Source organism: Myripristis murdjan, chromosome 18 (genome assembly GCF_902150065.1).
Source record: "Myripristis murdjan chromosome 18, fMyrMur1.1, whole genome shotgun sequence".
NCBI classification, from domain to species: Eukaryota; Metazoa; Chordata; class Actinopteri; order Holocentriformes; family Holocentridae; genus Myripristis; species Myripristis murdjan.
Genome location: NC_043997.1, coordinates 12,378,182 through 12,401,286, shown reverse-complemented (window position 1 = coordinate 12,401,286; position 23,105 = coordinate 12,378,182). Strand labels below are relative to the sequence as shown.

General features: G+C 47.2%; 6 non-coding genes across 6 annotated transcripts; 2 read left to right on the top strand and 4 right to left on the bottom strand.

Annotated features, from left to right (window-relative positions):
• Window positions 1–2,703: 2,703 nt before the first annotated feature.
• On the bottom strand, window positions 2,704–2,777 carry trnan-guu (transfer RNA asparagine (anticodon GUU)). Its single transcript has one exon. It is a non-coding gene; the product is annotated as a tRNA-Asn (tRNA).
• Window positions 2,778–19,329: 16,552 nt separating this feature from the next.
• On the top strand, window positions 19,330–19,403 carry trnan-guu (transfer RNA asparagine (anticodon GUU)). The gene has a single exon. It is a non-coding gene; the product is annotated as a tRNA-Asn (tRNA).
• Window positions 19,404–19,857: 454 nt separating this feature from the next.
• Window positions 19,858–19,931, bottom strand: trnan-guu (transfer RNA asparagine (anticodon GUU)). The gene has a single exon. It is a non-coding gene; the product is annotated as a tRNA-Asn (tRNA).
• A 141-nt stretch (window positions 19,932–20,072) lies between these two features.
• Window positions 20,073–20,145, top strand: trnak-cuu (transfer RNA lysine (anticodon CUU)). Its single transcript has one exon. It is a non-coding gene; the product is annotated as a tRNA-Lys (tRNA).
• A 929-nt stretch (window positions 20,146–21,074) lies between these two features.
• On the bottom strand, window positions 21,075–21,148 carry trnan-guu (transfer RNA asparagine (anticodon GUU)). The gene has a single exon. It is a non-coding gene; the product is annotated as a tRNA-Asn (tRNA).
• Window positions 21,149–22,128: 980 nt separating this feature from the next.
• On the bottom strand, window positions 22,129–22,202 carry trnan-guu (transfer RNA asparagine (anticodon GUU)). Its single transcript has one exon. It is a non-coding gene; the product is annotated as a tRNA-Asn (tRNA).
• Between the last annotated feature and the right edge of the window lie 903 nt (window positions 22,203–23,105).

Here is a 23,105-nt window from a genome sequence, read left to right as displayed (position 1 = left end):
CATTACAATTGTGGTGGGTTTGTCTACTGTGCTTACCTGTAGGCCATATTTGAACAAGTTGTTCCTGATGGATTTCAGCAGGTGAGGGACATCAAAAATCACTGGTACCCTCTGAACCCCCACCAGAATGCAGTGGGACTCCTCACCGCCCAGAGGATCCAGGGTAGCTCCAAGGTGACGCATGGCCCTCATATTGGGGCTTCCCTGGTCACATACTACTGCCTGCACCTTTGAAATAGTTTAATATATTTTGTCAATACAAGGTTGGAGTGGAAGTTCACACAATCCAGTAGTGCATTGTTAATGCTGCTACATCTTAATGCTTTTTTAAAATCTCTGTGCACTACGCACTGTCAGCCCTATGTGACATAGGTGGCGAATAGCGTCCTTAATGACGACAGCAATGTCCTCCGCTGGCATGGAAGTTGAGGAAAAGAAATATCCTATGGCCTGTTGAGAGACATGGTTTAGGTAAATGCGTTTTTAATATACACAGCAATACCAAAACAAATTTTTTTCAATGGTATGGCTTGCCTGCTTCCACTTCCCCAAAATGCCCCTAGCCATGACAACCATAGCCTGTTTGGCTGCTGGAGAAATGCCATAAATGGCATCACGTCTCTTGTCATAGTCAAATTGCCTCTTGATTGCCATCTCATCAACGACAATTGTGCACATCCTCTCCACAGGGGACATGGTGGTGGTGATGACTGCCATTTGAGAGAGAATTCCCTGCAGGAAGCCAGGCTGTCGGAACAAATAAGTTGAATAATCAAATTTTGTTAAATCTTGAAATTGTTCAATTGGGTGAAGCTGATTGTTCTAATTTCATAAATTGGTATTTACAAAGAAATATCCCACTCGTCCACGTAACGTAACGTCCAAGCGTGGTTGTAGAGGAAAGAGCAAATGTTGCCTTCAGTTGACGGTATACCTTTGGGCTGCTGTACAATATTTGCAGTCCCAGATCCTTCATCTGCCAGTCAAATCTTCTTCCTCTGACCTTCTTCCCTGCCACTGACAACTGTGCCTTAACGAAATTACAACAGCCCTCAGGACACCGTTGGAGCATCTCATCCATAATTTCATGAGGACTATGGGAAAAACAAGTGCATGTTACTATTAAAGATAGTGATTCATTCCCTACTTATTTTTTTTTAAAATCAAGGCGTATTGCTAAATAAGAGCGTGGAATACGCCGAAACACTGGAATATGCCAAGTAACATGCAAATGGAATATTCCAGTTGCTGCAGCACATATACACACATTCGGAAAATTTCCTTAACCAGAAAATTGACCCGAATCGGAATATGGTGTGCATGTAAACATGCTCAATGTAGAAAGAGGCACATTAACTACAATGGTTGACGGTTCTCGTTAACTGACCCACACAAGATGCATCCACAGTCATTAGTGACACTTCCCTTACATTCCTCAATTAACCATTTTCACAAACCTACCTTGTACCATGCAGATGTTCCTAACCCAGGGGCGTCAAACTGGTGCCATGGAGGGCCGAGATGCTGCAGGTTTTCATTCCAACCGAGAACTCCACCAGGTGATTTCACTGATTAGTCCCGCCTCTCTGCTTGGAGGTGGGGTAATCAGTGAAATCACCTGGTGGAGTTCTCGGTTGGAATGAAAACCTGCAGCCTCTCGGCCCTCCATGGCACCAGTTTTGCCCCTTTTCCACCAGAAAAAAACCTGGTGCTAGTTCGGAGCTGGTGCTAGAGCCGGTGCTTAACTGGTGCCAACGAAGAACCGGTTTCTCCACCGGGCTTTTCCACCAGCCAAGAGCCAAGTGGAGCCAAGTCAGAGCCACGTCATGACGTCTTCGGAAAACGTAATGACGGGTGCGCGAGACGCCCGCTCAGAATCACAATAACCATCATGAATGAATGAATGAATGATACTTTCTTAATCCTTTGCAGGAAATTACATTGTCACGGCAGCTTCATCACTTCAACACACATAAAACTGCACACTCATACTATACAGTGGCTGCAGCGTCTCTGTCTCTGTCCGCCCGTCTTGTCCTGAAGCCGGTGAAACTGATCAGTGAGTCGGGGATGATGTTCGTGAGCCGCGTCTCAGTCAAGCATATAACGCTGCTTTCCCGATACAGTTTCTGGCCCCGGGTGGAGCAGGATCTGGATTTATTAGTGATGCAAATACTGCTTGTGTCTTTACAAGCCTACATTTCAATACAGAGGCGAAAAACACAATTATTGCTGGCTACCTGTCGGATTCGTGATCGGAACGAATGACAGCGATGTTTAGTTATAAAACGGGTGCTTCTCATCCTTATATGTAATTTGCTGAGCCGCGTTCCATGCCGCTGTAAAATCAGTATAACCCACGGCTTCTCGGGGATTATTGTTTATGTTTATAGCGTTTGCAGTTCCTGTTTTGTTTTGTAACCCCGCCCACCAATGACGCAGTGGGCCGCGTCATCGGTTCTTTCTCTGGCTCCTGTTTAGCCCCTGCTCGGAGTCGGTGCTTGCCTAGCACCAGTTTGGAACCAGTTTGGCACCAGTTTGGCCCCAGCTCGGGCGGTGGAAAACCAAAAAACTGGTGCTAAGTCAGGCACCGGCTCCGAACCAGCCCCGGTGGAAAAGGGGTATTTGACACCCCTGTCCTAACCCCTAGCTACCACATTTGCTCAAGATGTTTCCACAAGCGCATTAGAAATGAAAAGCCTACGTCCCTGGGTGGGCTCGAACCACCAACCTTTCGGTTAACAGCCGAACGCGCTAACCGATTGCGCCACAGAGACCACATGGTAAGATCCGGTGCCGGCGCAGTGCCGGCTGGCACCAGGTCTGCCAGGATCGCCACGCGGTTGCAGCAGCACTGCTGACAGCGGTTGCAGCCATTCGCCGATAATCGTGCTGCATGGATTAAAAAATTTTGAAGAGGCAGGAGGAAAGTTACATGATTTACGTCCACGCGCTGTGTGCATGACCGTGCATGTGCTCGTGTATGCGCCCGTACCATGCTGAAGCACACCCCCTCCAACCGTGGCAGAACGAGGGATGTATACTGTATTCAAGCACGGAACGGAGCAATCACACTGGTCAAATAACCCGGATTTTAGGGGCAAACGTGCTTGCGTGCGGAACAAACTTGCCAATGCGAGTAGGCCCTAATATACACTAGGAGCACAAGGAACACAGGCACAAGGAAACACAGAAACAACATAAACATGGCAAGGACATTGACCAGACAAAGACAGAACTGACAAGAAGGCTGTGTCTCAATTCAGGGGCTGCAGCCTTCCAAGGACCCAGCCTTTGAGGTCCATGAAGGCTGAACCAATGAAGGCTGAACTAAGGCCATGTAGCCTGAACCAAGCAGTCTCAGAAGTGGGATGGTCTGGTCTATAGAGTACTTTGTGTTTACGTCACCAGCTGTCCCCTCTTTGCCCTTTGCCTGTACCATATCAATGTTATTGATATATGTATTAATCTGTGAATCATAATTTGTCATTCAATCAGTTTCCAGGTTAAAAATTTTATTCATTTTATTTATTTATGTCATCTGTAAACATTAATGCACTGTAACTAGATGCAGTCAAGATTTTATAGTATTTTACCAAGTCACTGACATTTTTACTTCATTAAGCTCAGGCTGCTTTTATGAATTTTACTAGCTGTATTTTTCAGGTTTTGCATCTCGATATCCCAAACCAGACACACCGTCTAGTCTCAGCTGGAGGGTTTTTGTTATTATTCCCACTTTAGAATAACTGACCATGTGGTCTCTGTGGCGCTACCTGGATCAGGATCGGCTGTCACTTTCCAATCTCATCTTCCAATCGTGATACTCGCTGTCCAATGTGAGATTGGAGCGATTGGCCTCGCTCCAATCTCACATTGGACACAGACCAATCACGTCGCAGGGCAACGTTGGACGTAGCCTATCACGGGGCTGCAGGCTGGCATTGACGTTGCGACTCACTGTGCTAACGGCACAGGACTCCCGGAGACAACTCGTCGACAAAGTAAGCTTCCTAACCATTAAATGTTTTCAGTTTAGTTCTTACATAGTCATACATGTTATATTTCCACGGCACAAAATACGTTTTGTAATTGTGTCAGCATGTGTCACATTACAGTTATACGACTACTTCAGTTAGCGGACAGCAACCGTTTTCGCTAGCTATTTCAAATGTAATACCCGCTCTTTTTCTTCTTAAATAGTCAGATATTTCATTTTCCTATCTGTCACTTAAAGTCATTTTTTTAATCATTTTACTGTTGTGTGTCACGTTACTGTTAAATGGTAACTTCAGTCAGCACAGATAGCCATCGCTAACGCTTCTAAAATTACTCGGCGTGGATAGCTATGAGTAACTATCAAGTTAATTATAATTACGGTATTACAGTAACAGGAAAAGTATTCTCATTAATTCAAGAGACACCGTATCAGATATTTAACCACTTCATTTAGTTTACTCGTTTGAGACGTCCGACTAGTAACTATAGCGGCACTGTAATGGCGGCCTTAAGTTATGTTACACCAAGCAAGGCCTGAAAAAAAATCTCAGTCACAGACAAATCTATGTCGGAATAAAATCAGGAGAGTTTTGCTAGAGTTGTGGCACACTTCTGTCATCCGACCTTTGGGTGTGAGGTGGTCATAACTTATTATGACTGACGTGTTAACCTTACATTAGTGTGTGTTTATACGCTGCAGTGTTCAGTGCATTTTCCCATTTCAGTGTTTACTTGTTGACCTAAGTTACTGTTCTAGTGCAATTATTAACTAGTTATTTAGCTACTTGCCTAATGACATTCATTTAAAAATACCTCCAATGAATAATGGGATTTATTAGCCCACCCGCAGACTAGGTAAAAATGACTGTATTTCCATGTTATTACTGTATCTGAATTAAAAAAAAAAAAAAAAAAGTTATCAGGGGTTTGCTTAACTAACAGAATTATGTCACCGTTATAAGTAATAAGTATGGACGTGTTCAGTACACTATGTTTGTGCCGCAATACGTAGTTGAACCTAAGTTATTATTTTTATCTTTATGTTATCTTTAGATGAGCACTAAACCAAAGAGCCACAAGGGCATGGGAGACGAAGAGTGGTTGGCGAGGCTGAGGGCTTTTGCCAGCTCCAGGGTTTGGCCCTCAGGAGCAGGCAATAGACTGGCCCCAAGGCAGCGAAAGTGGTATGACCTCTATCAGAAGGTAAAGTTTAGCTAACTTTGTACCTATTCCCTAATAACAGTCATTAGTATGCAGGTCACGTGATGAAAAATGGCCAGTGTAATGGTACAGATAATATCAATCAGACAATGGACAATGTACTCTGTTTCTTCAAGCTAAATAACAATTCTGATCATTTCAGATTGAGAAATGCCCCATGCAGGCCGGTGGACAGACTACCCTCTTTGGAGGGTCCACAGTCTGCAATTGTGGGTTCCATGCCACTAAGGTAATCTATTTAAAATTTCTTAGTGTTAATGAATTGCATGCCTGTTAAAATGCTGTTATGCTGTTGCTGTTTACATGTCATAATGTTGTTGCTTTAGCAGCCTGCTGCTACTCAGTCTCGGGCTGCAGCCCCTCAGTCTGTGTCCTCTGCTGCTGGGTCTGCTGCTGGGACATCTGCTGAAGCCCCTCAGTCTGTGGCCCCACGCTCTTTCCTGCGGCCGCCTCTAAGTTTGTCAATGGTGAATACTTTCATAATAATAAAGATTTTCTATGAATTATTTTCTATGCATTGCATCATAAAATTCATTCTGTTTCTCCTTTCAGTTCACTAAATCACGCTTTGGTGGGTCACAGACACTGAAGCCCAATTTAGTGGCTAGGAAGACACCCAGCACTTCTCCTTCTCTTCCCCGTCCATCCTCTGTGAGGACACATAGCCCTGTTCCTTCTCCATCATCCTCTGTGAGGACACCCACCCCTGCTCCTTCTCCTCCATCATCCTCTGTGAGGACACATAGCCCTGCTCCATCCTCTGTGAGGACACCCACCCCTGCTCCTTCTCCTCCATCCTCTGTGAGGACCCCCAGTACTACTCCATCCGTGGTGAGTCCTGCTGTCAACACCAGCCTGGCAGGAGCTTCGGTGAGTACAGCATCTATTTATTGGTCTGACTCTTTTGTAAGCCATCTATTTAAGCAATAAGCTAACTTGCTGTCCTTCAAACAGGATGAGTCTTGAGGAGGTCAGCCAGCCACTGCAGCAGCTTCATTTTATTTGCCGGGTGAAATGAGCAAGATCATCCCTGTGCAGGACCAGAGGTGGATCTCCAGCACCCTCTTTCACTCTGGCAAACTGCGGCCAGATTTGAAGCTGTGGTACGAGCCCCCTGTCCCGGCCCTCATTTACCACCAGGCACCGACACCTGACCGCTTTTTCACCCAACGGCTGATGGTGTGGATGCCCTACCACCTGTGGAGGGTGAGGGTATTCTGCCCAGCTTGTGGGAAGCAGCTGACAGGTTACGGTGTCCATAAGAGGGCAAGGAAGATCCTGGACATCGACAGGTATTACCTGATGGTGACAGAGACACTCAGGTGCACTGTGTGTTCTCTCAACTATCTGTCTACCAGTCAGACTGTCCGGGACCAGCTGGACCTGCCGCACCAGAAGATGTTCCGCCTGATTCTGACCCGCAAGTGAGTGACATTTTTTTGTTTTTAACCAATGTATGTTTATTTTCTAAGATACTGCATGGTTTAGCTCCCCCACCCTTTAGCTCATTGTGAAATAAGACAAATAAGTTAATCAATGAGGGGAGACAAAATTAGCTCAGACTGCTGTTCAATTACAGGAACAAAAACAGGGAAAGCTATCCCCATAAATATCAGAGAGTGTCTAAGTTTTAATCAGTCATGTTGCCATTAAGGTTCTGATAATGACTCCCTGAGTCACTATTATTGGAGTTATGTGGAATTATTTTTATTTTGTCACATGTGCTTCACATACATGCCCAGGGGTTACAGATGGAAACTAGCACTGTGCTATATCTGGTGCATTTCATTTATTGTACACTCTCTGTGTTTTAAATAAACTAATAATGAAATGAAATGTGCTTTCAGGTATGCCTGTGACATCCGTGTGATTCGGCTGCTTCGGGACTGGACTCTCAGCAACAGTCCAGCAAGACTGATAAAGCAGCTGAAGGAGAACCATGGGGAGGAATGGCTGAACCGGCTGGCTCACTATCTTGGGGAGTGTGCTGACTTTGTGGATCGACCCAGCCTTTTCCCAGTGGTCTGCCAGAAACCCCCGGAGCCCATCGACATCCCCACCAGTCGCTGGCTGCTGTCTGTGTACGGCAGAGACATTCTGTCCCGCATTGACCACATTAAGGCCAGCATCACGTGCACATTTGGTTCCATCTTAAAGATGGACTCAACCAAAAAGGTAATAAATGATATGACTGTGTAATAGATTTCTGTATACATAATATATACTCTCATATACACACTAACGTTGTTGTCAGTGAGAACATTACGTCTGCGTTTATTATAAATGTGTGTTGTGAAGAAAATCTATACACACTGCTATAGATAATGTAAAAATAATGCGTCATCCTAAAATCACTGTTGTCAAATTCCAGATCACTAAGAAGCTGGCAGGTCATGGCAGGGGGACAGCTCTCTGGGTGACCTCAATTGGGAATGAGGTCGGCCAGATCCTGACCAGTGTCCTGTCGGTGCAGGAGGGGCCAGGACTGGACAAGATGGTGTCTGGTGTGATGGAGCGGTACCGCCAGGCAGCTGTTCCACCACCAGTGCTGCTCTATGTGGACTCAGGCTGCTGCATCAGTGAGGGGGCCAGCAAGTTGCAGACCAGGTTTGGGCAGTGGCCAAACCTCAACATACGGCTGGACATCTGGCACTTTATGAGGAGAATGGCTGTTGGGTGCACCACAGATGCACATCCCCTCTACCCCACATTCATGGGCTGCCTGTCCGCATGCATCTTTGAGTGGGATGCACGGGACCTCACTCTACTGCGGCAGGCAAAGAGACAGCAGCTTATGCAGGAGGGTGTGCCAGCCATTACTGATCATCTGGTGGACATGAATATCAGTAAGAAGGAGCTGAGCCAGTACTGCCGCAGGAGGGCACGCGGTGAGGAAGCCACCACCAACCTCATTGAGCAGCTGCTGCAGAAAGTTGGTGGGGCAAACGGGAGAGACCTCATGGGGGTGCCACTTCTTGACCAGGTGCGGATGGAGCACATTTGGCGTGTGCAGAAACGGCACATCAAGTGCATCCAGGACATCCCAGGTGTGCAGTTATACACAGAGGTAGGCACCACCACCACCAAGGGGGGCATCGTGCTGACGAGGTACCGCTGTGCTAGAGGGTCCACATCCCTGGAGTCTTTCCATCTCCACCTGAACAGATTCATTCCAGGTTTGTGTCTTTCTAATGAATGGTAGTTTAAATAGTTTGCATGTTTTTTTAATGAGTATTATTCAGATTGAAAAGCAAAACCATATTCTTCAGGAACCAGTGCAAATGCACTGAACTTCCAGCTGTACCTCCTGGAAGGCCTGAACAGATGGAACCAGGATCGGGGCTGTCATGAACCGGCTCAAAGTCCAGACAAAAGATAGGGGAGACCACACAGATGCTTACGGGTTTAAAGAAAATAAATGTAATTTAAATGTGTAAACAAAAGCTGTAGTGAGGATGTCAGTCCCAAATCAACCAACAAAAATATCCCACCACCCAAAACACCACCATCTTGTCTGCAGGGAGAGAGAGAGAAAGCGGCTCCCATCAGCCCTCTTTTATAGCAGTAAGCAGCAATTAGTGGAAAGGGGTACAGGTGTGGCTCCTCCACTGGGCCCACCTCTGCCACTCCCAACAGCAGGCTTCCTACAAAGAGAAACAAAGACAAACATCCAAAAACTAGGGAGGAGGGGTCATCACACCCCCCCCGCATAAGAGCGGAGACCAACCAGGTACTCCGCCAAAATTATACAGTAAATAACACTCTCAAGATTTAGTAGTCAAAAGGAACCACTACATAGTACTGGGAGGTAACAAATTGCAAACACAGAAGCATTGTACAACATGCATCTAAAAGGCACGAGAAAGGGCATCAGCCATCAAGTTTTCAGTACCCTTAATATGGCGAATATCCAAGTTATAAGGCTGCAAAAACAACGCCCATCTCATTAAGCGCTGATTGGGATTTTGTAAAAAACGCAAAAAGGTCAGGGGATTGTGATCAGTGTACACCACCATAGGGGAACCAGAACTGACATACACATCAAAATGCTGTAGTCCCCATATTAAAGCTAGGGCCTCTTTCTCAATGACTGAGTAGTTCAGTTGATAGGAATTGAACTTTTTAGAGAAGAAACCAACTGGCCGCTCAATCCCCATATTGTCAGCCTGCAGCAATACTGCTCCTGCCCCCACATGACTGGCATCTACCTGCAAAGAAAAAGGCCTATCAAACTGAGGTGCTGCCAAAACAGGAGAAGAACACAGAAGAGCTTTAACATTGTCAAAAGCACACTGAGCCTTGGCTGACCAAATAAACTTTGCTTTAGACTTTAAAAGGTCTGTGAGAGGCGCCACAACTGAGGAGAAATTCTTACAGAAACATCTGTAATACCCCACCATGCCAAGAAAACGCATTAGCTCTTTTTTAGTCGGCGGAGGAGGGAAATTCTGGATTGCTTCCACTTTTGCCTCAACTGGACGAACCTGCCCCTGCCCCACTACTTTGCCCAAGTAGGTAACTGTAGCTCTGGCAAACTCACATTTGGCCAAATTGACAGTCAAACGGGCCCACACCAGTCTGTCAAACAAGGCCCGTATCCTCTGCACATGATCTTCCCAAGTGTCGCTAAAGATGACCACATCATCTAAATACACAGCACAACCAGTCAGTCCGGCCACAACAAGGTTCAGTAGCCGCTGGAAAGTGGCTGGGGCATTTCTTAAACCAAAGGGCATTACTTTATAGGAATACAAGCCGGAAGGAGTTATGAATGCACTTATCTCCTGGGCCCGCAGAGACAGTGGCACCTGCCAGTATCCTTTAAGTAAGTCAAATTTGCTCACAAATTTAGCTGAACCGACTTGATCAACACAATCTTCCATGCGTGGCAAAGGAAACAAGTCTGGTTTAGTGACACTATTAACTTTTCTGAAATCTGTGCATGGACGAAAAGTGAAATCAGGTTTTCTGACCAGCAAGCAGGGAGATGCCCAACTTGAGTTGGAGGGACTTGCTAAGTTGTTGTCCAGCATGTATTGAACTTCTTTATCCAGTTGGGCCTTCTTTTCTGGGGAAACACGATAAAAGCGCTGCTTGATGGGCTGAGCATCACCAACATCTATGTCATGCTCAATAAGATGTGTTTGTGATGGTGTGTCAGAAAACAGTGCTGGGTAGTCATTTATGAGAGAAACAAGCTCATTGCGCCTAGCTTCCTCCAAGTGCCCAAGTTCAGACGACAAAGACTTTAATGCCTCTGAGTTATTTAGCCGTATCTGCAGAACACTCCCAACAGTCGGCCATTCTCCCTCCCCACAACTCACCCCCACTGGCATAGACACCTCTGTATTGACACACAGGGCCGGTTTTACACACCCGACCACTGGGGAGCCAGAGGCAGAGGCCCCACGAGCAAAGTAAGGCTTCAACAAATTAACATGACACAACCTAGACTTCCCTTTAGGCATGGAAATCAAGTAGTCCTGTTCAGAAATTTGCTGTTTTACTGTAAATGGACCAGAGAAATGGGCCTGGAACGGCGAACCCACAACTGGAAGAAGAAACATGACCTGATCTCCGGGACTGAACTGCCGCTGTTTTGCTTTACGGTCAAACAGGGATTTCATTTTCTTTTGAGACTTCTTTAATCTATGTTTTGCCATTTTCCCCGCCATATAGAGTCTGTGCCTAAAACCATTGACATAATCAATTAAGTTCTGTGGAGGCTCAGACTGCTGACAACCACTTTGCAAAACTGTCAAAGGTCCTCGCACCGAGTGCCCAAAAACCAGCTCATTTGGGCTAAAACCAGTGCTCACCTGAACCACCTCTCTTGCAGCCAGCAACAGCCAAGGCAGGCCCTCCTCCCAGTCGCAATCAAGTTCTGTGCAGTACGCACGCAAAAGTGATTTCAAAGTTTGGTGAAAGCGCTCTAAAGCACCTTGGCTCTGAGGATGATACGCCGATGCCTGATTATGTTTTATTTGAAGTTGTTGCAAAACCTGCGAAAACAATTTAGAGTGAAAATTGGAACCCTGGTCAGTTTGTATGACCTTAGGAATGCCAAACACAGATATAAACTGAGACAATGCCTTCACAACAGACTTGGCTGTAATAGAGCGCAAGGGGTAGGCTGCTGGATAACGGGTAGCCTGGCACATCACCGTCAACAAATATTGACTTCCAGACTTTGAAGCCGGCAGTGGACCCACACAGTCCATAATCAAGTACTCAAATGGCTGGTGCAAAGCGGGAATAGGACACAGTGGTGCTGGACTTACAGTTTGATTTGGCTTCCCCGTCAGCTGGCAAGTGTGGCAAGATTTTATATAAGCTGATACATCTCTCTTCAACCGGGGCCAAAAAAAAATGATGTAAAATTCTATTGTATGTTTTCCGAACCCCCATATGACCAGCCACACCATCATGAGACACTTTCAGCACAATTTCTCTGAACTTTTCAGGCACCACAATTTGCACAATTGGTTCCCCCACACCATGGTCATCCTGTGCACACCATTTACGCACAAGAACATCAGCCTGTACAAAATATCCCTGCGCCGCCGTTTCCATGTCCTGTTCAGGAGAAACCAGCCCAAACAGGGCTGTCAATGATGAATCAGACTTTTGTTCTTGCACCAGCACGGTACGGGAAATGGACTCAAGGGGCACGGGTATTGCAACTATTTTTTCCTCTCCCTTGACCTGTTGATCAGCCTCAGCTTTTGCCTGAAGCATAGCTCGGGTTACTGCACATGCTGGAAACAACTCCAATTCAGGCCCTTCAGAATTTCTCATGCCTGGCTCTGAAGGCAGTGACACAGGTACCTGAGTGATCACATTAGGTGGTGGAACATCCGCCCACACTTTGTCTCCTGCCAGGTCATTCCCCAGAATTATGTCAACCCCATCAACAGGCAATGCTGGCCGCACCCCAACTGCCACCTCCCCAGTGACCAAACCACAAACAAGCTCCATTGTGTGCACTGGGACTGGAATTATAGTCATCCCCATACCCCTCATCAATATGAAATTGCCAGTGTTAGTATGTGAAGAGAAAGGAAGAATTGACGCACAGACAAAGGTATGCAGGGCACCAGTGTCTCTCAAAATTTTCACTGGTACTTCATTTCCTCCAGGCAACGACACAGCCATCCGAAATAAAAGCTGAATAATCACCTTTAATCTCGGGCTCACCCACAATAGGACACAGGGCCTCAACGCAACCCTCACTTTGTTGCATTAACTGGGTTACAGGCACAACAGAAGCAGCCAAAGCAACAGGCTTTACCGATGTGGCACCAGAGCCCTCTGCTTTTCCTTTGAGAGCAGGACATTCATTTTTCCAATGCCCTTTACGCTGGCAGTAGTTGCAAGTTGAATTGATCTCATTTTTCTTCCAATTACTCCGTATGGGCCTGGATGAACTGAACTCTCCCTGTGACACATGCTGACCCATGTGTGCTGGGAACCTATCCTGCTGCACATTAACCTCACCAAATGTAGTCTTATGGGTCAGAACAAACTCATCAGCCAAAATGGCTGCTTCCTGTGGGGTTTTTACCTTCCGCTCATTTATATAAGTTGCAATACTTTCTGGCACACAGGTCTTAAATTGTTCAAGTGCTACTAAATCACATAATTCTTGAAAAGTTCTTACACCAGAAGCAGAACACCAGCGATTAAATTGCACAATCATGTCCCGTACAAACTCAACATGGGTTTGGTGCTCCATCCTAGTCAAATTCCTGAATCGTTGCCGATAAGCTTCAGGAACTAGCTCATACGCACGCAGCACTGCAGTTTTCACAAAATCATATACCCTACTCTCTGCAACAGTTAAAGAAGCGTAAGCCTCTTGTGCCTTACCTGTGAGGACACACTGTAATAACAATGTGCGCTCCTCGTCAGACCAGCCTCGGGACTCTGCCACCCGCTCAAACAAAGAGAAAAACAGGTCTGGATCTTTTTCTGAGAACTTAGGAAGCAGTTTCAAATTAATTCCAACATCAAACCCCAAATTCTCATGAACAGCACCACCAGCAGGCAGTTTACCCTCACTCGCCAACTTAAGCCTATAATGTTCCAGTTCCAATTTTGTCTTCTCATTTTTTTGTTTCAACACTTCAACTTCTAATTGTTTCTGCTGGAGCTTTTCCTCATGGTCCAATTTCAGCATTAACAACTCCTTCTGCTGCTCAAATGTAGAACATCAGGGGTCACAGCAGGAGAAGACACATGAGGTTTATTCACCTCCTCAGACAAAATCTTCTCTTCTACCAATGTAGTTTCCAAAAGAGTTTTTACAGTGTCTTTTAAACGTTTGTCAGTCACCTCAATTTTAAAATGCTCCGCAATCTTTAATAATTGGTCCTTTGTACACAGATTCAACAACTCCATGGAGGGAGCCCGAATAAAATCCTCCACCAGAGAAGCCATTTTCAAAAACACTTCCAAACCAGTACAATACTCACCAATGCTGGTTCATAACAAAAATGGCAACACTGGAATTCAATCCCCCCAACCTACCTCACCCAAATACTACCTACCTCAACCCTAGTCTTCAGGCAGTTAATTGTGGGGGGTACTTATACACTCCAACTCAGTGGGATGGGAAAGCAACTGGTTAAACCAGCGACCGCCCAAAAGCCACTGAAGGTGTTCCCGAGCAGAACGCTCTAACCACGTTCACCACCACACTATTGTTGTGAACAACGGATTCCCTAACCAGAACCCGCTGTCTAGAGCCTACCAGGGGAAAAGAACTCCAAAACAAAGCCATTCCATTAGAACCAGCCAACCCTTCGTACCAGGAACAAAACAAGCTCTCTCTTCAGACAACCAAAATCTGTGTGAATCTCCCACAACGATTACATAGGTGAATATTTTCACCATCCAAAATACTCAAGCCAAAATGACTTAAATCCAGGAATGACGAGCCCCCACTTTGTCATGAACCGGCTCAAAGTCCAGACAAAAGATAGGGGAGACCACACAGATGCTTACGGGTTTAAAGAAAATTAATTTAAATGTGTAAACAAAAGCTGTAGTGAGGATGTCAGTCCCAAATCAACCAACAAAAATATCCCACCACCCAAAACACCACCATCTTGTCTGCAGGGAGAGAGAGAGAAAGCGGCTCCCATCAGCCCTCTTTTATAGCAGTAAGCAGCAATTAGTGGAAAGGGGTACAGGTGTGGCTCCTCCACTGGGCCCACCTCTGCCACTCCCAACAGCAGGCTTCCTACAAAGAGAAACAAACCCTGCGTTCCAATACTCATACTATCATACTATTTAGTAGGGAAAAAAAGATTTAGTGTGTCCCAATACATAGTATGTCAGATGCAGTATGCCAAGAGTACCAGGATGTTCTACTACATCCGGTCAGATTTCGCAGTATGGATTTCAGCATGCTGCTCTGGCCATTCTGACCCACAATCCTTTGTGCAGCGGACGTTACGTCGCACTGCGTGTACAGGCCACGCCCACATACGGACGACAACAAAACACACATATCGCACAAAACTCGCTCAGTGACCGCAGAAGCGACAGGAAGATAGAAGATAATAAATATGACAGAGGACAGCGCAGTATGAAACAGCACCGGCATTTTGACAACAACATTCAAATTTGCCGCTACGGACGGAGGAGGAAGTGAGCGAGAGGGGCGGAGCTCAGGGAGGACGCATGGAGTGTGTCCCAATAGTATGCATATGCATGCATATTTCATACTAAACTACATACTTTGTAAGGGCAGCTGCAGTACCTACTAAAAGTAAAAAGTATAAGTATGCGATTTGGAACGCAGGGAAAGACAAACATCCAAAAACTAGGGAGGAGGGGTCATCACAGGGCGCTGCGGCGGTCACCTGCAAGCTGTCATCTCTCCTCACCTATGCCGGGGATGTGTCTCACTCTGTCAACATCAACAGCCTGAAGGTGTTTGGTGAGGCACTGGTGCCAACCTTCAGGCCACCTGCCGAATACACTGGTAAAATTCTTTTGGTTTGTGGATTATCAGTGCTTTAACTTAAGTTCAATGAGGCTGTATTTTAGAAGCAAATACATTAATAATATGACAGATACCATTCTGACATTAAATTAAACAGCATATATATAGAATGCTTTGAATGCAGAAAATAATGTGCATGTCTGTGTCTGTTCTTTTTCATAGGAGAGCTGCTTGGTGTTGACTACCTGCTGAGTCAGACTGGTCAGCCAATGAATATAGTCCCAGACTCAGAGGAGACGGAGGACATGCTGGAGGATGTGGATGAAGGTGAGGAAGATGTTGTGGCAAGTCTCCTCGATGACCCGAGCTTCCCTGTCTCCTCCCAACCTACTGCACTGTCACTGGATGCTGCCTCTTCTCTGCTCTCCCTGGCTGCTGTGTCACCCCTGGCTGCCGTGTCCACCCCGGCTGCTGCGTCCTCCCAGCCTTCCACGTCCACCCTGGCTGCTGCGTCCTCCCGGCCTGCTGTGTCAACCCTGGCTGCCACGTTCACCCTGGCTGCTGCGTCCTCCCAGCCTTCCACGTCCTCCCAGCCTGCTGCATCAACCCTGGCTGCTGTGTCCACCCCGGCTGCTGTGTCCTCCCAGCCTGCTGTGTCCACCCTGGCTGCTGCATCCTCCCAGCCTGCTGCATCAACCCTGGCTGCTGTGTCCACCCCAGCTGCTGTGTCCTCCCAGCCTGCTGTGTCCACCCTGGCTGCTGCATCCTCCCAGCCTGCTGCATCAACCCCGACTGCTGTGTCCTCCCGGCCTGCTGTGTCTACCCTGGCTGCTGCATCCTCCCAGCCTGCTGCATCTACCCTGGCTGCCACGTCCACCCTGGCTGCTGCTTCCTCCCGGCCTGCTGTGTCAACCCTGGCTGCCACGTTCACCCTGGCTGCTGCGTCCTCCCGGCCTTCTGTGTCCACCCTGCCTGCTGCATCCTCCCAGCCTGCTGCATCAACCCTGGCTGCCACGTCCACCCTGGCTGCTGCGTCCTCCCGGCCTACTGCATCAACCCTGGCTGCCATGTCCACCCTGGCTGCTGTGTCCTCCCGGCCTGCTGCATCAACCCTGGCTGCCACGTCCACCCTGGCTGCTGCATCCTCCCAGCCTGCTGCATCAACCATGGCTGCCATGTCCACCCCGGCTGCTGCGTCCTCCCGGCCTTCCACGTCCACCCTGGCTGCTGCGTCCTCCCAGCCTGCTGCATCAACCCTGGCTGCTGTGTCCACCCCGGCTGCTGTGTCCTCCCAGCCTGCTGTGTCCACCCTGGCTGCTGCATCCTCCCAGCCTGCTGCATCAACCCTGGCTGCTGTGTCCACCCCAGCTGCTGTGTCCTCCCAGCCTGCTGTGTCCACCCTGGCTGCTGCATCCTCCCAGCCTGCTGCATCAACCCCGGCTGCTGTGTCCTCCCGGCCTGCTGTGTCTACCCTGGCTGCTGCATCCTCCCAGCCTGCTACATCTACCCTGGCTGCCACGTCCACCCTGGCTGCTGCTTCCTCCCGGCCTGCTGTGTCAACCCTGGCTGCCACGTTCACCCTGGCTGCTGCGTCCTCCCGGCCTGCTGTGTCCACCCTGGCTGCTGCATCCTCCCAGCCTGCTGCATCAACCATGGCTGCCACGTCCACCCTGGCTGCTGCGTCCTCCCAGCCTGCTGCGTCTTCCCTGGCTGCTGTGTCCACCCAGCCTGCCGTGTCCACCCTGGCTGATGTGTCATTGCAGTCTGCTGCCACCATGCCACTGCCAGGTGTTAGCTCAGCTCCTGATTCATCATCTCCTGATGAGTTTGGGGTATGTAAATACATAATTATGTGTAAAGAAATTAAATCACACTATCTGATGTCCAAGTTTTGAAATTTTGTTTCTTTCTTTTTTGTAGGCTGTTGATGACTCTGGCTTGCCAGGCATTGACAGAGTCGACAGCTTGGCAGAGTGTCTGGTGGAGCTGAGGAACCAGCCCTCTCTGGCACTCACCAACCAGCAGGTCTGGAACATTTATTGTTTTGCTACTTTCCTTCTGTGCCCTGTCATACATGTTCACACTTAAGCATGTTTTTGTCTTCTCATATGTTGTTATGCTCTCTATTTTGTGAAGGTGAGCAACATTGTTGCTCTGTGGCAGAACCTGCTACCATATGACAAGCAGCGGGTGGTGTTTGTTGCCAGACACCAGAGCAGACTGGATACAGGGAGGTTCAGGTCTCCAAAGAAGAGGCAGGAGTTTACCCCAGGAATGGAGAGTCTGAAGAGGCATGCACTCACCACCACTGCCCCTCTTGCCCAGTGGCCAGTTTGCTGCCGCCTCATCGAAATGATCTTCATCAGGCTGTGTGACATTCACCGCAGTCCCAAGAAGAAGGGGACTGGCACAGTGTCCAGATGGGATCTCATCCTGGATGACTACAGGAAGATCAGGCGGCACATTCTGGCCAATGGCGCAGTAATGCAGCAGACCACCCTGTAGCTGGTGGATGTGAGCTACACCACCCTGGTCCAGTGGCATAATAAAAGGGTGAAGAAGCAGGACAACACAGTGGTGATGCAAGGGCTGCAGTTACCAAGCCATTTGTCTGTGGCAGCTGACCCTCTCCTCCCTGCTAAAGTGCTTCCTCCATCTGCACCCCTCCAGCCAGGCCCTGCTCACCAGTACAACCTGCCCAGTAGTACTGTGGGCCAGGTGCAGATGAAGAGGAAGGTCACGCCTACAGTCCCAACACCAGTGCCTGCCAAAGTGAGGCCCCAGCGGCAGCTCCTCCCTGCTCCACCCTCAGCCTGTCAGCTGGTGATGCAGCCGCAGCAGCTTTTTCCTGCTCCACCCTTAGGCCCTCAGCTAATTATGCAGCAGCAGCAGCGTCTCCCTGCTCCACCCTCCGAACCTCAGCTGGTGATGCTGGGTCCAGTGACATCTCAGGGGCCTGTCCTGATGACTGCTCCACAGGCCCAAGGTGTCACCCCTGCTGCTCCAGTCGCCCGAAAGCTGACCCGCAAAGTGCTGCACAACACGTGCAAAAAATGCGGGCAGTACAGAACAGCGGAGACTGGACACAGTCAGTACAAGGGGACTGTGTACTGCCCTGCAGTAGAGACTGTTACAAAGGAACAGTGGTTCGAGGACATTAAAAAAAAATAATAATTGTTTACACTCTTTACAGACTTTTTCCGAATATGCAGCTGTGGGCAGATGGCTGGAATTATATGTGAATATGGTGGTAAAAGCTGGATGCTTGTTAGTGTGCAGGTAAGTGTTTTAATGACAGGCTTTCACTCCCACTGCTTGCATGCAGTAATTATTAGAAAGTTGTCAATACAAGCATCATATTCCCTAAGGTGAGAGTTACTTGGGATTCAAAAGGGGAGAGAATAGCTACTTTTGATGGATGAGCAAAGGGATTTAGCTCCCCATAAGCCTTTTTTATCAATATAGCTTGTATCTGTGTAGGGAAATATTTCATATTCATATTTATGTGTGAGTCTGTGTGATGTGTTCAAGTGTGAGGCTGTTTCTTAATATCAAGACTTTCCATTGTTTATTGTTGTTGTTGCAGCCCTCAGGCAGATACTTTGGATATGACGCCTTACAGAAGCATATTTTTCGTGACATCAAGCAATGTCATGTAATGTCTTATTGTAGCCTTCCAAGGACCCAGCCTTTGAGGTCCATGAAGGCTGAACCAATGAAGGCTGAACTAAGGCCATGTAGCCTGAACCAAGCAGTCTCAGAAGTGGGATGGTCTGGTCTATAGAGTACTTTGTGTTTACGTCACCAGCTGTCCCCTCTTTGCCCTTTGCCTGTACCATATCAATGTTATTGATATATGTATTAATCTGTGAATCATAATTTGTCATTCAATCAGTTTCCAGGTTAAATATTTTATTCATTTTATTTATTTATGTCATCTGTAAACATTAATGCACTGTAACTAGATGCAGTCAAGATTTTATAGCATTTTACCAAGTCACTGGCATTTTTACTTCATTAAGTTCAGGCTGCTTTTATGAATTTTACTAGCTGTATTTTTCAGGTTTTGCATCTCGATATCCCAAACCAGACACACCGTCTAGTCTCAGCTGGAGGGTTTTTGTGATTATTCCCACTTTAAAACAACTGACCATGTGGTCTCTGTGGCGCAATCGGTTAGCGCGTTCGGCTGTTAACCGAAAGGTTGGTGGTTCGAGCCCACCCAGGGACGACTTCTTTATTGCACCTGTTTTTTTTCCTCCCAATATAAACACAAAAGCCAAACATAACAGCGACAATGCTTAGTAAACAGTTGCCCTGGGAGCTAATGGGGGAGGGGAATACAGGATAAGCTGGGAGTCAAGTTATAACTGCTTTAGCAAAAGACCATCAGTCCCTGCCGAGTGAATCTATTGTTTGGCTTTCTGTGTTCTCAATCAATTGTGGCAAACAAACACTCCTATTACTTTTCAATCCCACTTTATTTTAAATTCTGGGATGAAACTATTAACCATCAAAGACTGTGAGCTAACTGTTTCCAAAGCAACCTCAATGTGGTAAGAAATTTCATCAGAAGAAGCCAACAAATTGCAGAGACAGCCACCAGACTAGTACTGCAGTACAGATTACCTTCACAACAACAGAAACAACAATAAAATGCTCCACTTTAAAACAAAAATCTCTCTCGTCCCTGGGTGGGCTCGAACCACCAACCTTTCGGTTAACAGCCGAACGCGCTAACCGATTGCGCCACAGAGACAAGCTTGCACGGGTCTCAACCATGCAGCTGCTTTGTCTGTGAGCCTACAGGGGGGGATGGGAAGTGAAACACAGGGAGGAGTCCGCAACAGTGCATCCACATAATGCAGCCAAATACGGTGGTGTTGGAGGGTGTGTTATAGCCCGGCTAGCTCAGTCGGTAGAGCATGAGACTCTTAATCTCAGGGTCGTGGGTTCGAGCCCCACGTTGGGCGCATAGTTTTCAATCACAGCTAAATCTTTTGGACTTCAGCTTCATTTGAATACTGCACAGAGATATAAAACCAGGAAAAGCTGATACTGAAGTCACTGATGGAAATGAGGTTTTTAAATATATGTGAATTTGTGATATTATTCACAGAAATAAAATATGTCTAGACAAAAAAAAAAAAAAAAAGATTCCTGAGGAAAAGATGACTTTATCTTTTGTAACTGCAGCTGTGTGCCAAACAAACAAACAAACAAACAAACAAACAAACAAACAAAACATAGTCTTTATCCGGTTTCCAGATGTTTAATGTAGTATTTTTACTGGCATGAGGATTTGGTTATTTTGTGTGTGTGTGTGTGTGTGTGTGTGTGTGTGTGTGTGTGTGTGCATGCATGCTTGTCATTCTATAATGGCATACTGGGAACAACAGACCGTTGTTTTTCTATTACCACATACTGAGATAGAAAAGTTTTTTTTTCTCTCATTTTGGGGTTCTCTTTGGGTCTCTTATGGGGATTGGAATGGTTATTTAAGATTAAGAGAGAGGACTCTGATAGAATTATCAACTCAATATCAACGGACAAGGGCAGGTCTCTGAATAGTCCATTTTGGAGATATTCATCCCATATATCAAAAAACTTTTTAAGGCTGAAATATTAACTAGCAGGATCCTGTTGGACAACTTCTTGCTCTCTAGAGGGGTTTGACTGTTATTTTCCATCTCCACTGAACCTCTCGCTAACACTATGCGAAGTAACACAGCCATCTCTGGTTTTAAATTTGATATCTCTCATCAGCTGACCCACAGAAGTACCAATAAATCACCTGTCTGAACCAGATATGGTTGCACAGTCATTGCTGACACTTTGCCCACACTGACACATGCATTCCCCGATCAACTGGTTCCACAAGGCATTAGGAACAAAAAGCCTGCGTCCCTGGGTGGGCTCGAACCACCAACCTTTCGGTTAACAGCCGAACGCGCTAACCGATTGCGCCACAGAGACCCCGTGTGACTATAGAAAGGGGAGTGTACCTTCGGTCACTGACCGTTCCTTCATGTTTGCACAGGTGTGTGTCCTTGGTTGGGCTTGAACCACCAACCTTGACAGCTGAACGCACAAATTGTTCATAAAAAGGGGCAATGAATTGGCTTTCATTAACTATATTCCTACCATAGGCTAAACACAAAGGTCCTTCAGCACCAAAAGTCTAGGGAAGTACAGACCCACTGAAGTTCCAATGAACCACCTCTCTGAACCAGAAATGCATGTAAAATCATTAGGCCCGTTTCCACCGCAGGGACTTCGGGGTAATTTTACGGGGCTATGGCCATTGTCGCGTGTCTCCACCGCCGGAACTACCCTGAAGGAGAGAGTTCCTGAACTTTTACAGGGGCTAAAAAACAGCCCTGCCTCGGGGTAGGGACTCTGAGCGGCCCCGAAAAACTCCTGGGTTTACTCACAGTGCGATGTGATGTCAACAGAAAGCAGGAGTCCCTAGCAACACAGCCAACGCTAACGTGCTAGCTAACGTTAACAACACACTTTTTAGCCGGCATTTTTAGGGGCGCTAACATTAGCTTTAGGGAACGTTAGCTAACGCTAACAACAGGCTTTTTAGCTGCCATTTTAGGGACGCTAATGTTAGCTTTAGCGGACGTTAGCTAACGCTAACAACACGCATTTTGATGCCCCAGTCATGGTCGCGCAACCGCCTGGAACCTTCCTCCTATTTGGCCCTCTCAGTGGAGACACGACAGGTGAGAGGGCCGAGCGAGAGGACGTTCCTGCCCCCCAAATACTACCAGGAACATTTTGGTAGAAACGGGCCTATTGGTAACAACTGTTTCCACAAACCAACCTTGTGCATGTTAGTGCTATATACACATATGTTCTTCATCTTAGCCGGAAGTTTGCCTTTGTACCATAACCACTTGCCTTATTCTACATTTACAATGGTTTTTGCTTTAGGAATGAAAAGCCTGCGTCCCTGGGTGGGCTCGAACCACCAACCTTTCGGTTAACAGCCGAACGCGCTAACCGATTGCGCCACAGAGACCACATGAGCAGCTGGGAAGGGGAGTTACTGGCCGTTCCGTGATGTTTGCACAGATGTTGCCAAAAAGGGTGTGGCTTTTTGGTGATGCGACACTCACCACCCTCTACATTAATCATCCCAAAGTCATGATAAATCACCTTTCATTTACTGCGATGGTTGACTGCTCTCTTTAACTGAGCCAAAGAAGAGCCACCTTAAGTGCCATACACTCATGTTCCCAATCCTAAAGTGGAGACAATGACCACATTTATGGTGCTTTTCCACTAGTATCTACTCGGCTCGACTCTACTCAGTTTGTAAGCTTTTCCATTACGTGGTAGTACCTGGTAGCAGGTACTATTTTAGGACCTACTCGGCCAGGGTTCCATGCGAGCTGAGTCGAGCCGAAATGTGACATAAACACCATGCAGGCTACTGACTGGACAGGGAGTGATGACACATGAGAGAGAGTCTTTCACGAAAACCAAACCCGTCAAAAACGTCAACAGCGCGCACTGATCATCACTGAAGTTGGCAAAGTCGGAAAATGGATAGCAAACTGGTACCGTGGTCAAATGAAGAGGTGGAGACTTTTCTGTGCTTGGTGGCGGCCCAAAGAATCCAGAGGGAGCTGGATGGTGCGCTGCCTTGCTATGACGACTCCACCCATGGCGAGGTGGTACTCAGCTGTAATGGAAAACGACTGAAACTGTGTCGAGGCGAGTAGAGTCGAGGCGAGAGTCATGTAAACTCGCACCGAACCCGATTAAGGTCATATTCCGGTTGGAGAATATTCCGAATAAAACCCCTGGCATACGCCTGTTTTAACCAGAATATTGTGCCATGTAAACACCTTGGTCGGAAAACGCCCCATACCAGAATACTTAGTTACGTCTGCGTATGCTCGATTCGCAAGGAATCCTG